The 13,642-nt window shown below is 43.2% G+C and overlaps 1 protein-coding gene across 9 annotated transcripts in view; it reads right to left on the minus strand.

The window, feature by feature from the left end:
* Positions 1 to 13,642, minus strand: part of Nebl (nebulette) — a 351,896-nt gene that overhangs the window by 124,488 nt on the left and 213,766 nt on the right. For 2 of the 9 annotated variants that reach the window (XM_039095822.2, XM_063276526.1), the window contains exon 1: positions 628 to 7,250. The exons of the other annotated variants lie outside the window; for them this stretch is intronic. The gene's annotated coding sequence lies outside the window, so the exon portion shown is untranslated. Of the gene's footprint in view, positions 1 to 627; positions 7,251 to 13,642 lie in introns of those variants that run through there. 9 annotated transcript variants of the gene reach the window in all.

Consider the following 13,642-nt stretch of genomic DNA (forward strand, 5'->3'; position numbering starts at 1 on the left):
AAAACAAAGGCTATGGGGTTCAGACTCATAGTATATGACTCTTCAAAAAGCTAAAAGTGACTGAGTTTATGCCACTTTGAGTATAAAAGAGGGGACACTGCATAAAAATAAGAATATTTGACCTAGCTACTGGTAAGAGAAATGCACATGAAAATGTGAGGTCCTGTTTTGCAACTTTTGAAGTAGGAGAAACTCTAAAACTATGAAGATATACTCTGTTCCTGAGACTAGAGGAATGGTCATTAAAAAAAGAAATTATGCTATTTACTGGGAAATAAATACAACTGAGATCTTATGATATTTAATAAGTCAGATGCATAAAGATTCGTATCTCAACTCATCTCCCATTTGCGAATGCTAAAATTCCTTATATAAATAAAGGTATAAAGACTCTGTGTGTGTACGCATGTGTGCACACATATCAATAGAGTGAAAGAGAGATGAGACCAGGTAGAAGAGAGAAGAGAAGGAGGAAGAACAAAGAAGGGAAAGGAAGGCTAGATTCGATCAAGTATATAACACATTGGAAAGAAAATGTTAACATTATGCCCATTACTGTGTCTGATAAAAATATGCTAATAAAGGGGAAATCCAAAGGGAAAAAATAAATGTTGGCAAAACACTGACCTCTAAAATAGTGGAATTTCATACCAGCTGCCACATTCAATTGATTTCTTTCCTCAGAGTACTCTGCACTGTTTCTCCATAGGAACAACTTCCTCACATGCCTGCTGATGTCACGCATCTGCCGCTTGCTACTACATATCAGTCATCTCCATGGTAATATGGAATCTAGGACAGGGTGGAGCTGAGAAACACTTGATGGGAAATGGAGGAAGCATGCAAATTTGATATAAAATTTATATCTGTTTCTCTCTCTTACACTAGCTTCCCCCAAACTATCTAATTTCTTTTCCTTAATATCTGAGGGCTGATGCACACAGCTTCATAAAATCCAATGAAATAAGTATGCTAAAAAGAAAGGCAACATTGTGAGTCAAATTTAACATGATAAAGAAGTAAGATTGGAAAAGTCTATTAAAATACTGGCATGATGGGCTGGAGAGATGGCTCAGTGGTTACGAGCTCTGACTGCGCTCTTCCAGAGATCCTGAGTTCAATTCCCAGCAACAACTCAGTGTCTCACAACCATCTGTAATGGGATCTGATGCCCCCTTCTGGTGTGTCTGAAGACAGCTACAATGTACTCATTAAAAATAAATAATATTAGGGGTTGGGGATTTAGCTCAGCAGTAGAGCGCTTGCCTAGCAAGCACAAGGCCCTGGGTTCGGTCCCCAGCTCCGAAAAAAAGAAAAAAGAAAAAACAAACAAACAAACAAACAAAAATATTTAAAAAAAATACTGATATGGTAACAGGATCCAAAGTAATATACGCAGGACACAGCACTGTGGTCAAAACCGATGCTGGTGTGAACACAGGAGTTAGAATTTGAACACCATCATCTATTCACTCTGTAGGGTTGGGTGAGTTATTGAACTTCTCAAAGTCAAGCATTCTTCTCTGAGAGCATTGCTACACAGACACAATCTACAGATGGGCTTGGTAGCATTAAAATAATATACTTGACATGTGCTCAAAGCAGTGCTAAGTACACGCTTAAGAAATATTATTGTTCCCATTTAACACGATCATAACAAAGCAACAGATCATCCATGGAAAAAATCCAGAGCTCTTGTGTTGCCATTCCAATAACCCAAGCATTCAAGAACTGTCCTGGCTGAGGTAGGAAAATTGAGAGTTCAAGGCCAGTCTGGGTTACCAGATCTATTTCAAAAGGGGAGCAGGTAGGAAAGGAGACAGGGGAGAGAAGGCAAGAGGCGAGCAAAGAAAAGGGGAAATTCTGGAGATAAGAAACAAAAGCAATATATTTCTTGGATAAATCACAGGACTCTGGCTTTCCTCTATGGCCCCATTCAAAAGTTTCAAGACTTAGTTCTAAAAGTCACATTTTGTTATCATTTAAAATAAGTTAAATTGTATATTATCCTAAGCAGTCAAAACTAACAAAATATTTCTTAGCAAGAGGAATGATACAGTCTGGCCCTTGCTGGGAGCCTGGTTGCTGTTGTTTTCTGAGAAAATCATGGCATCTTTAGAAATCAGCCAACCCAAGTAAGAACGTGGGTTCTGGCTCCACTGCTAACTAGCTGGGTGATCTCAGATCAGTGTGTACAACCTCGCTGAGTCCCCTTTCTCCCCGTAAAATGGGCTAAAGATGGCCTTTTCATACAATGTCTATGTCTATTTAAACTGACACTTCTGTAAGCGCTGGGATCGGGTCGGTGCTCCTTTTGTTCAAGAAGCCTTTGTCACATGCAGCATCCCTGTTATCAGAACTGTGTGACATTGAAGCATCCACAGATAGAATAGATGGGCAGCCAGACACAGGCCCGAGTGAGCCCACTGAAGGCTGAGGAGGGGCAGCCAGATTCCCTAACCTATAATTCTGGAAAATTGTATTCAAGGAAAAGAAGACAACATGGTGTGTGTATGGGGTGGGGTGGGGTGGTCCTTTATAGCTTGGGAGTGAGAAAATATCTGCAGCTCAAAGCCAGAGGGGAAAAACCTAACATCATCTTGATGTTGAAAAAACCTGAAGAGTCTGTGGGAACATATTTTACACACACACACACACACACACACACACACACACACACACACGAGGCGATTCGACCTTTTCAATCATGAGAACAATGAGAACTGAAGCATCAGGTCCCATTTTGCACCTTTTAAAACGGCAGACATTCCAAAACTATGTTGGTGAGACTGCAGAGGAACAGGCCCTGTCATACATTACTGTTGGGAGTACAAATGGCTCACCCCAGAGGAGGGGGGGAGTCTGGCACTATCTACCAAAATTGCATATGCATTTACTTTTTAACCCATCAGTCTCTCTCATAAAAATCAACCCCCCAGGGTATCACACTGGTAAAAACATGGAGTGATAAATGCACACTATTACTCATTGCAACACGAGTAATAGCAAAGGACTGGAAATGGCCCAAATGCCCATCAGCAAGGGACTGGTTGGAAAAACTGCAGCCCAGCCACATACTGGAGCTGTCAGAGGTGCAAGGCAGACGGCCACATGCCTGGGGAGTTCTCTCTAGGATCTGCAGGGAAGTGGGGGAGGCAACTGCAGTAGGCAGCGTCCTCCTCCAGCCACACAGCACAAGGATGACACACACTACAGAAACACACAGTCCCACACATCAAACGTTGGAAACAGAAGACGACCCAAAGCCAATAAAAAAGAAATATTTCCAAGAAGGGAGCAGACCAGGAACAAAAAAATAAAGGCAAAAGATGGTAGAGTTTCGGTTCTGGAAATCGTGTAAACACTTTACAGACTGAACAGTATACATAACACCCACAAGTAAAATAACAATGAGGCCACATTTAAAACTAACCAAGGCAAGCAGCATGGGCACACGGAAACAGTGCTTCCCAGCATCCAGGGTCCTGCGCTCAGCGTCTGCAGCCCTGGAGGGGATTTTTCAAAATATTTCATATTCCCTTTGAAAAATTACCTGAATATCCTGTTCACTGTTGTGTGCCAAAGGAATGCCATCTTCTTAGCAATGGTTCCTAATCTAAGGGGTGGGAAGACTTATTTGAGACGGGGCTTCGCTTGTGGAGCCAAGGCTAATCCCCAAACTAGCAATCTTGCTGAGTCCTTGGATTCTAGACACGCGGCCATGGCCAGCAAGCTACATTTTTATCTTTGTCTGTAAACATTCTGAGATGATCACGGAGAAGGTGGATACCTTTTTGTAATACAGGAAGCTGAATTCATTGAATTGGTAAGAAAATTCAGAGAAATTCTTTTCCAAGTGAATTTTTTTCTGGTCTAAGTTAAATTTAGGAAAATGATAAAAACTTGACACACACACACTCACACACACATACACACACATACACACTCACATACACTCACACACACATACACACACACTCATATTCACACACACACACACACTCATACACCCACTCACACACACATACACACACACTCATATATTCACACACACACACTCACACACACACATACACACACTCATATATTCACACACACACACTCACACACACACACATACACACACACTCATATATTCACACACACACTCATACACACACTCACACACACACATACACACACTCATACACACACACACTCACACACACACACACTCACACACACTAATTCTCTATTTGCCTACAGTTCAGCTCCCCATTTCCATGTCTACCTTATCCCATGTCCCAGGAGACTCTCTAAATACTATTCCAGCTTCTTTACCTTTTGGAAACCCGTCCCACAGAGGCAGGAAAAGAACGAGACAGACATATTTCTTCCCCACACCCCACCTGCTTTAGAGTCTGTCCTGCACAGGCTTCAGTCACACAGAGCTCGTGCTGTGGAATCACTAGGCCTTGAACTACTGGTACAATTTTGTAGAGACCTGATACTTCCCCCAAGGCAAGGCTATTCAACTTCCAGATATACTCTGACCAATATGTGAATACATGGGACTGTACCTATATGTGCACACCAAAGCATACATACAAAGCACACAGGTACACATGCAAGCATATACCAGCATATACCCAGACATGTGTGCATGGGCAAGCATAGGTACACACAGCTTAGACATACATGAACTTACATTTTAATATTCATACAAACATATATAAACACAACACATGTAAATATGCATGACTACACAAAAATGTACATGAACATGGCGCGGGGAGGGGGGCAGTGAGACTGGAATAAAATCTGACTACAACTTAGTTAAAAGCTCTATCTTACCCCGAAATAAAGTGGGTCAAACGCCCTAAGGAGGTTCCAAAAATTGTTATAAAAAATGCATGGCTACAAATCAAATGTCTAGACACAGTAAGAGACAGAAGCCACAGGGTCAGGAGAAAAAGGTCATGAATCAGAAGGCCAGAATCCTGCAGTCTTCTTCTCCCTTCACAAGAGGAAGGGGAGACTTGAGTCAAGTATTCCAAGACCCCCTGAGCCATTCACCAAGATGCGTCCATGAGTGAAGGTTATCACCAAGTGCGGTGCCCTCACTTTGACCCCAGAGCTCACAGAGCTGAAGAAGATAATCAAGCCACCACCCGGCCTTTTCATGCCTGAACCTGCACACATACACAGAGAGAAAATAAGTAAGTGGATGGGCAGGGGAGGACTCCTTGCTGCACACATACACAGAGAGAAAATAAGTAAATAGATGGGTAAGGGAGGACTTCTTGCACCCCAACATGGGAGTACTCCCATCTACCTCAGACAATGGTGTGGCTCCAGATACAGTGAGTGCTTCAGGGGCATTAAAAGCAGTAGAGGGCCATGGTGTTTAAGAAGGATGTGTGCAGTGATAGCTCATAAATTCATACAGCGATACTTTACTCCATGACTCCCTCTACACCAAAAAGCAAACTCATTCACTTACGAGCACTCAAGACAGAAATGAACCTTGACAGAAGAGAAAAAGAAAAAAAACCCTCGTCTATTCCTTCTAATCAGCAAGACCGCATCCAAACCATTGTGGACAGATGGGTTTTTGTTCTATTTTTAAAGACCTCCAAGGAAGGAGATTCTACAAACCCACTTGGCAGCTGACGTGCCCATCCATTGTAGGGAAACGTATGGCTACAGGAAGAGGTGAGGAGAGACTCCAGAATTCATCATGTACCCCAATCCCACCAACCTCCCCACCTCTTGATATCCATCCTCTGTCCTTGCAACCCAAGACTACAAAAATAGCAAACAAAAAATTAAAAAATAAGCAAAGCATCTTATTATGGAAACTCTAGTGTGTCACAGCTCGTCCCACCGAATATCCTCTTGTCCACTTCTCTTTACTTGCCGGATGTTCATTGCAAGGGCTCTCTGGTTTGGTTTGAGGCCTCTGGCTTCTGCTACACTGTCAATGCCAGACCCTCACTGGGACTCCAAATCACTCCTCGGCCTTTTGGCAGAGATCAACTGTCCTATCTGTTCTTACTGGTTTAAATTGATGATTGCTAACTCACGCAATTGTGCTCCCAGGAGACGTTTAGCAATAGCGAGAGACATTTTTGATGGCCCCAGGTAGGAATACTCACTGTCACTGGATAGAGTAGGGAGCAGAGACCCTGTAAGCCGTCCCATAACACGCAGAACAGCGGCCCACGGATAAAGAGTTATTTGGAAAAAAAAAAGTCACTGATTTTGACGTTGAGAAGCCTTAGATTTAAATCCTTTTTTGAATACTTTCTGGGACCATGAAAGTTTTATGTGTTAAAATTGCAAGAAAAGAAAGATAAGCATTTGCTCTCTGTCCTCACCTTGACTAATAACTCATAAAATATTTACTAAGTGCCAATAGTCTTTTACTAAGCACATTAAATAAAGAAAAACCAATGATGCCCCTTGGAAAGACAAGTAGGCCCATTGTTTAAAAACAGTGTAGAACTAAGGTATCTTGTTAAAACAGTAAATCAACAATAACAACAACAATAAAACCAGTAGCCAAGCAATACCAGCCTCTAATTCTTAGTCACTTCTGGCTGGGAAGGGAGGTGTTCACATCCATGTGCACATGTGCAGGGGAGGGGAGGGTTAGTGCACATTGAGTCCAGAGATTGTCATCAGTGATCTCAAACTCTCTCGCCTAGAGCAGCAGACCAACCACCTAGACAAGCTGGCTAGGAAACCCAGGGGCTCCTCTGGTGTCCATTTTCCTCCTTAGGGATTATAGGTGTGTACCACCATGTCCAGCTTTCTGTAAGGCCCTTAGGACCTGGACCCAAGTCCTCTTAGCAAATCCGTTACCAGTTAAACGATCTCCCCAAGCCAGATTTTAGACATTTCTGATTAAATGAGCCAGACTGAGACTGCACAGGGCCTCCTGGGATAAGCCTAAACTCTTTTTATTAAGTTTTCTTTTCTTTTTTTAAAGGAATATGATACACGTGCAATCGAAAGAGAATGGGTGGGGGCGATTTGGTTTTGTATTCTCTCTGGAACACTGCAGCAATTCTCTAAGAGAAGACATTGTACGTGAGAGTTTAGTTCTAGGTCAGCCAAGAAGGACTAATATAATGACAGGCAGTCCAGCTGAAGTAACAAAACTGGAAGTGTGAGAGCCCTGAACCTCATAACTCAGAAAACAGTTTCATGGAGCTTCCCTGACTCCTCTCTCCACCTCCTCCTCCTCCTCCTCCTCCTCCTCCTCCTCCTCCTCCTCTTCCTCCTCCCCTCCCTCCTCCTCCTCCTCCTCCCCCCTCTTCCTCCTCCCCTCCTTCTCCTCCTTCTCCTCCTCCTCTTCTTCCTTCTCCTTCTCCTCTTCATCCCCCTCCTCCTCCCCTCCCTCCTTCTCCTTCTTCTCCTCCTCCTCTTCTTCCTTCTCCTTCTCCTCTTCATCCCCCTCCTCCTCCCCTCCCTCCTTCTCCTTCTCCTCCCCCTCCTCTCCCTCCTCCTCCTCTCCCTCCTCCCCCTCCTCTCCCTCCTCCTCCTCTCCCTCCTCCTCCTCTCCCTCCTCCCCTCCTTCTCCTCCTCCTCTGCCCCTCCTCCTCCTCTTCTTCCTTCTCCTCCTTCTCCTCCTCCTCTTCTTCCTTCTCCTTCTCCTCTTCATCCCCCTCCTCCTCCCCTCCCTCCTTCTCCTCCTTCTCCTCCTCCTCTTCTTCCTTCTCCTTCTCCTCTTCATCCCCCTCCTCCTCCCCTCCCTCCTTCTCCTCCTCCTCTGCCCCTCCTCCTCCTCCTCCTTCTTCCTAGCTTTCTTCCCAATACATGTTGCCTATTCTAGGACTTTGAATAAGCCTAAAACCCTTCTGGCTAGTTCCTTTTTTAAAAAAAGAACATTTAAGTAATGCACATAAAACATGAAAATCCTACCCCAGGCCTGATCCCTGAGAACTTTTTCCATAGGCAGACAATGTCACTGTGTATCATATGTCTTCCCCAGCTACTCAAACACACATATGCATATATAAGTTTTCAAATTACAGGCAGGAGAGGGAACATGCTATGCAGACTGTTGTCTCTTTTGCTTTTACTAATCAATCTCCTTCACTTCTCTCATGGATTATATATGGAGGAAGCATTTCTATCAATGTTGTTCACATGGCTCCTAGGTGCACCATGCAAAGCAAATGTCTATTTTCCTCTCTCACCGGATCTTGGGCTCTGTCCCCTGGGAGCCTTCACCTGGACCAGCTCTCCTCTGTCCATTACTGCTACTCTATAATCTACCTAACAAGTTTGCCTTCTGACAAAGTAATTGATCTGACTTCCTCGGTTTGCACAAAGCACTCTGCCTCATGCTAAGAAGCTAGTGGGTACTGGCAACATTTTGGAAAGAGACTTCTATGAACTGTATGGAACCTATTACTAGAATTCCAGAGACAGCAATGGCAGAAGAGAATTCTAAGATAAAATGGGCGCTGTGGAGACAATGGCACTCTGAGTTTGCTGTCAGCCATCTTGGTTACAGCCCATGGGAGAAAATCCACACCCAGAAAGCTTTTTCAAGCTGATGATGCTTTCAGTACTTTTTCTTCTCCTGTAGCTAAACGCCCAATTATTCTTCAAAAAATGCTCAGGTTATTCATAATCCTCTTGGTTCAGTTGGGAGGCTGGAAAGAGAGAAAGCCTGCTGTCTATCCATATGGGTCATTCCTAAACACGTTTTTGTAATATACAGCCCCACCATTCTGAGACCTGTTACTAGAAAATTAAGAAAGATCAGAGGAAAAAAACATATTTGTTTAACTAAACTCTCCATTATGCCGCCTATGAAATCCTATGTGCCATATAAAAATACCAGTATCTCCTTATCGGATGCTTTAAATGTTGCCTGGGTGCCCACTAGCATCATTTGCTACATTACAGAGGGCAGGACTGATACAGACTTACTCTGAAATTGTAGCCAGTTTGGGGGCAGAGCTGAAGAGAACACTGAACTGTTGTAACCTAGAGCTTAGCCACAATATTGCAACTGAGGAGTGCTGGCAATCCTCTAGGGAACTTGATTAATCTTTTTAAAAAGGGGCTTCAACAAAGTTGTGACTTGATTAGATAAAATTCTATGTCATCTATAGCCCCTTTCCCCTCCACTTCTTCCCTGGTTTTTAGTTGCCCAAGGTAAGTTCCAGCATGGAAAGTGTGGGCCAGATGCTCTGCCTATAGACCTGCATGAAAATCATCCTTAGCTGGTCCCAAAGGCAATGCAGTGTCTCATATTGCATTCTAAGGCTTCCTATCACATTCGATTCCTAAGAGGTGTACTACTATAGGACTCGGCTCAAACAAAGAAACCTGTACCTTGCTGGCCAAGGTAACCCAGAAGGGAATTTTGGAAGAGCCCAGAAGAGCTGGGCAGGTTCCTGGGGATAGCATGAGCTCCTGTTTTTTTTCAAGAGACTGTATCATTTGACTGAAGAGTAATACTGAGCAGGCTCTGTTAACAGTATCGGGGTCAGAAGACTGAAGATGGAGAGGAAGCACAGAACCATTTCAGTTTGCGACTAACACAGATACACAACCTATGATCTGTCTGTCAAGTGCCAGCTCCCAGTGAGCATCTAAACGCAGAGGCAAAAGGTGCTGAGCCTCCTCTACGGAGCAAGCGCACAGCACGTGGTAGGCGTGAGTGGAAAAAATCCCCACAAAATGGTAGCAAAGAGGAAAACTGTAAATGAGAAAAGACTAAAGGAAGCTATACAGCAAGCAGAAACAGAGAAGAGGTTCAGAAAATTGCTTCAACGTGACTGATGACCACGTCTGCGGAGGAGGAGTAGAGCAGGACTGTATTTTCTCTCTCGGCAACTGGTTGTCTAGTGTAGACACTTAACATAATAAGAAATGAAGGAGATGGGGCTGGGGATTTAGCTCAGTGGTAGAATGCTTACCTAGGAAGCGCAAGGCCCTGGGTTCGGTCCCCAGCTCCGGTAAAAAAGAACCAAAAAAAAAAAAAAAGAAAGAAATGAAGGAGAGTATGGAAAACGGGGAATGGGGTCAAGTTTCAAATACGCTGACCTTCGGATAGGACCTGGAACTTCATTACAAACTTTAGCCTTTAAATTTTTATATTGAACTTCAAATTATTTCTACAGAAACAAATAGATGTGTTCTCTAGAGGATTTTCCTGAAAGCTGGATAATCCCAAGAACAAGGGTAAAATATCATCAAACATAGAGAAAGTTCCCAGCAGCAGACGATGTTAGTAGATCCACTTACCCAGAGAACGGGGATTATCAATGAGTAATAAATAAGAAAACATGAAGGAGTTGACTGCCCCTTGCTTCCAGGAAGGGGTGGAGCCTAACTAAAAATGATGCAACCAGAGCAACCAAAGCAGTACCACAAAGCCATGGCACAAAGGCTGGCGAGATGGTTCAGCTGAGAAAGGTTAGGCGCACAACCAACTCATCAAATATCACAACAGTCAGAATCTCGACCAGCTGACTTAGAAGCTCAAGCACGTCCATGTAGGAGAGTACACAGATGGCTTCAGTGTGGGCAGGAGCCTTGGCTCAGCCTAGCTAGCCACGGGGCCAGAATGGAAATCTCAGTCTTCCGGCCCCGGGACCTGATATAACCAATAGAAACTCTCAGGGACCATGTTACCCAGACTCTCCCAGCTCCTCCTTGTGAGGCCCAGTCATTCTTAGACGGGTATGGGTGAACGGCGAGCTTTTCATCTTCCCAATAGAAATAGGATATAAGTGACTAGAGATGTAACAATTTATAAAGTGCCTGCCTAGCATACATAAGGCTCTGGGTTCAACCCCAGCATTAAATAAACGGAGCGAATGACTAACATTTGTAATTACAGTACTTGAGAAGTTAAGGCAAAGCGATCGGAAATTCAAAGCCATCCCAGTCTAAACAGCGAGCTGGAGGCTAGCCCAGGCTACACAGATACTATATTTTAAAAAAGATGCAAGAAAGAGAAAATAAAAAGATAGGAGAAAGAAGTATAATGTGATCTACACATAAAATTTAACTTTGCTAGAAGTTGCTCTTAAAAGGGAAAAAGAAATATGCCCAGTAAACTTAGTAGTAATACATTTAAACTCCATCTGTCCAAATTAGTGTCCTTTAATGTATAATCAATATTAAGCTATTAGCCAGTTTTCGTATTTTAAAAATAGCGCTGGGAAAATCACTATAGAATATGTCCCATCCCAAAAACAACAGGCTATCAGCAATACTTTGGGAGAATATATATTGCATATTTAAGTGAGCCATAACAATATATTTCTAATATCTGATTGAGTATCAGGTTTTAGTTTTAATTTAGTAAAAGCGGATGTTCAGTTCTTTAGTCACAGAAGCCACGTTTCCAGAGTCACACACGGCTGGCACTGAACAGGCTGGTGCTCAGTGTTGAAACAGAAAAAGTACAGGGGCTCAGGATGGCACACAGCTTGCCTAGAAGGTCCAACTCCCAGTATAATACCTCCCCCCCCCAAAAAAAAAATTAAGGAGAGAAGGAGGAGCTCTGTGGGGAACTGGCATTTGCTATGCAAGGATGAAGACGTGAGTTCAAATCCCCAACACTCATGTAAGAAGGCAGGTGCATCTACAAACCCAGTGCCATGGGGTACACGCAACAGAACTGCTGTGCTTGCTAGACACACATCAGGCTCTGTAAGAGACCCTATCTCAAGAGAACAGAGGATGAAGTGATAAAAATGTGACACCCAACCTTCTCCTCTAGTCTATTTGCATGCAAGTACTCATACCCCCACCCCTACCCTTGCACATGCACATGCATGCACATGCACACGGGGGGGGGGTAGGGTCAGAGGGGGGAAGGGAGGGAGGAAGGGAGACAGAGAAGCACACACTACACTTAGCAAAAGAGAGAGGCGCTCTCTGAGAACTACTCTAGGTCCGTCTATAGAAAGAATCGCTTGCAGACAAGTGATCGCCATGCACCAAAACCTCTCAAACAAGAGTCCCCTTTTCATGACTTCCCATTCAGCACCTCCTCTCTTAGCCTCTGCTTTCAAACTCATCTTAATTCTTGGTCACCTCACAAGACTTAGCTCTATGTGTTCTCTTACCAAACCTTCTCGGGCTGGAGAGCCCCTTTGCACCCTGGCTCAAGATCTCCTCTTTGTTGACACTCTGGGTGAGTTCATCTCCTTCCAGTGCTTAAACATCATCTAGATATTGATGATACCCAATTCTCTACCTCCTTTCCTGCCATGTCTCTCAACTCTCAGACTACAAGATAGAAGGACTTAGTGCCTCCTCTACTTGGATATCCACATGCAACCAAATGAGATGTTCTTCTCACGCTTTTCTTCCCCAGTCTTCTTCAACTAAGTTAAATGAACCAACTAATTACCCATCCACTCAAACCAAAACTCTAGGAGAAACTCCCATACTTCTTTATCACCCTTCCTTCTACATGTTTTCGTCGACTCTCCTCTAAAAGTGAAATCCATGTTTTTTTTCCATTTTTATTGTTATTCTACTGTGCTGCTTGATGAAAAACATCATATAATCCCTATGTCTCTTGTTTCACACAATCCATTTTATTCTATTAGCCCAGGTAATAATTTTACAGATGGAAATCAAATTATGCTCCCACCTCTACTTGAAAATGTCCTATGCTTTTCATTGATGTCAGGAAAATTCCAACTCTATATCTTAGCTCTGTCTGGTCTCCTCTCACATCCTATACCACTGCCCCCTTGCTCGCTTTGACTTCAATCCATGCCTTCAACACATCCTTCTTGGACAGATGCATGCCTACAATCCTAGTCCTTAAAAAGCTGAGACAGGGGGTTATAAAACCAAGGTAGACTCTGAAATGTTATGGTGGGACTTGTCCTCAAAAAAGAAACTCTCCTGAAAGAGATGCATAGATAGATAGATAGATAGATAGATAGATAGATAGATAGATAGACAGACAGACAGACAGACAGAATCAAGTAAATCAAGAAAACCAATGAAAGACATATAAATCATCCTTACAAATGACTCTGTACCTTGAATGAGACACACAAACATATGTGGTTAATCCAGGACTCTAATTAGAAACTATAGCTCTAGAAATACCTTCACTAGAAATAGGCAAATATAGCAATAATACACACACACACACACACACACACACACACACACACACACACACACACACGATATCTGCAACATTGTAAGCCATCCATTTCTCTTTCATAGAGAGTCATTTTCACGTATTCTATGGAACACCCAAACAAAAATCTGCACCCACATGTGAGTGATGGGGATAAGTTCTACTGGAACCTTGAACACACAAGCACAACTCTGTTCAAACAATTGCTCTCGAATATACATCTAAGTAATCCATAATCCTCTCAAGCCTTCTTCTCCCAGAAGAAAAGATCGGCTATCCAGCATTTCGGCTCAAAACGAATGCACCAAAATTCCCATGGAAAGATACTGCTTAAGTATGATGCACACACACACCATGGTTCTCAATCCCTTCCAAACAGCTGGCAGATTTTAAATGCCTTAGATGCAGGCAGGAGCAGGGGGTGGGATCTTCAACACATCTTTAAACTGCAAACGTGATATTTCAGAATTGATTCTATTTAGTGTACAGGAACTATAAACATACAGGGTTGTGGAT

This window comes from Rattus norvegicus, chromosome 17 (genome assembly GCF_036323735.1).
Source record: "Rattus norvegicus strain BN/NHsdMcwi chromosome 17, GRCr8, whole genome shotgun sequence".
NCBI classification, from domain to species: Eukaryota; Metazoa; Chordata; class Mammalia; order Rodentia; family Muridae; genus Rattus; species Rattus norvegicus.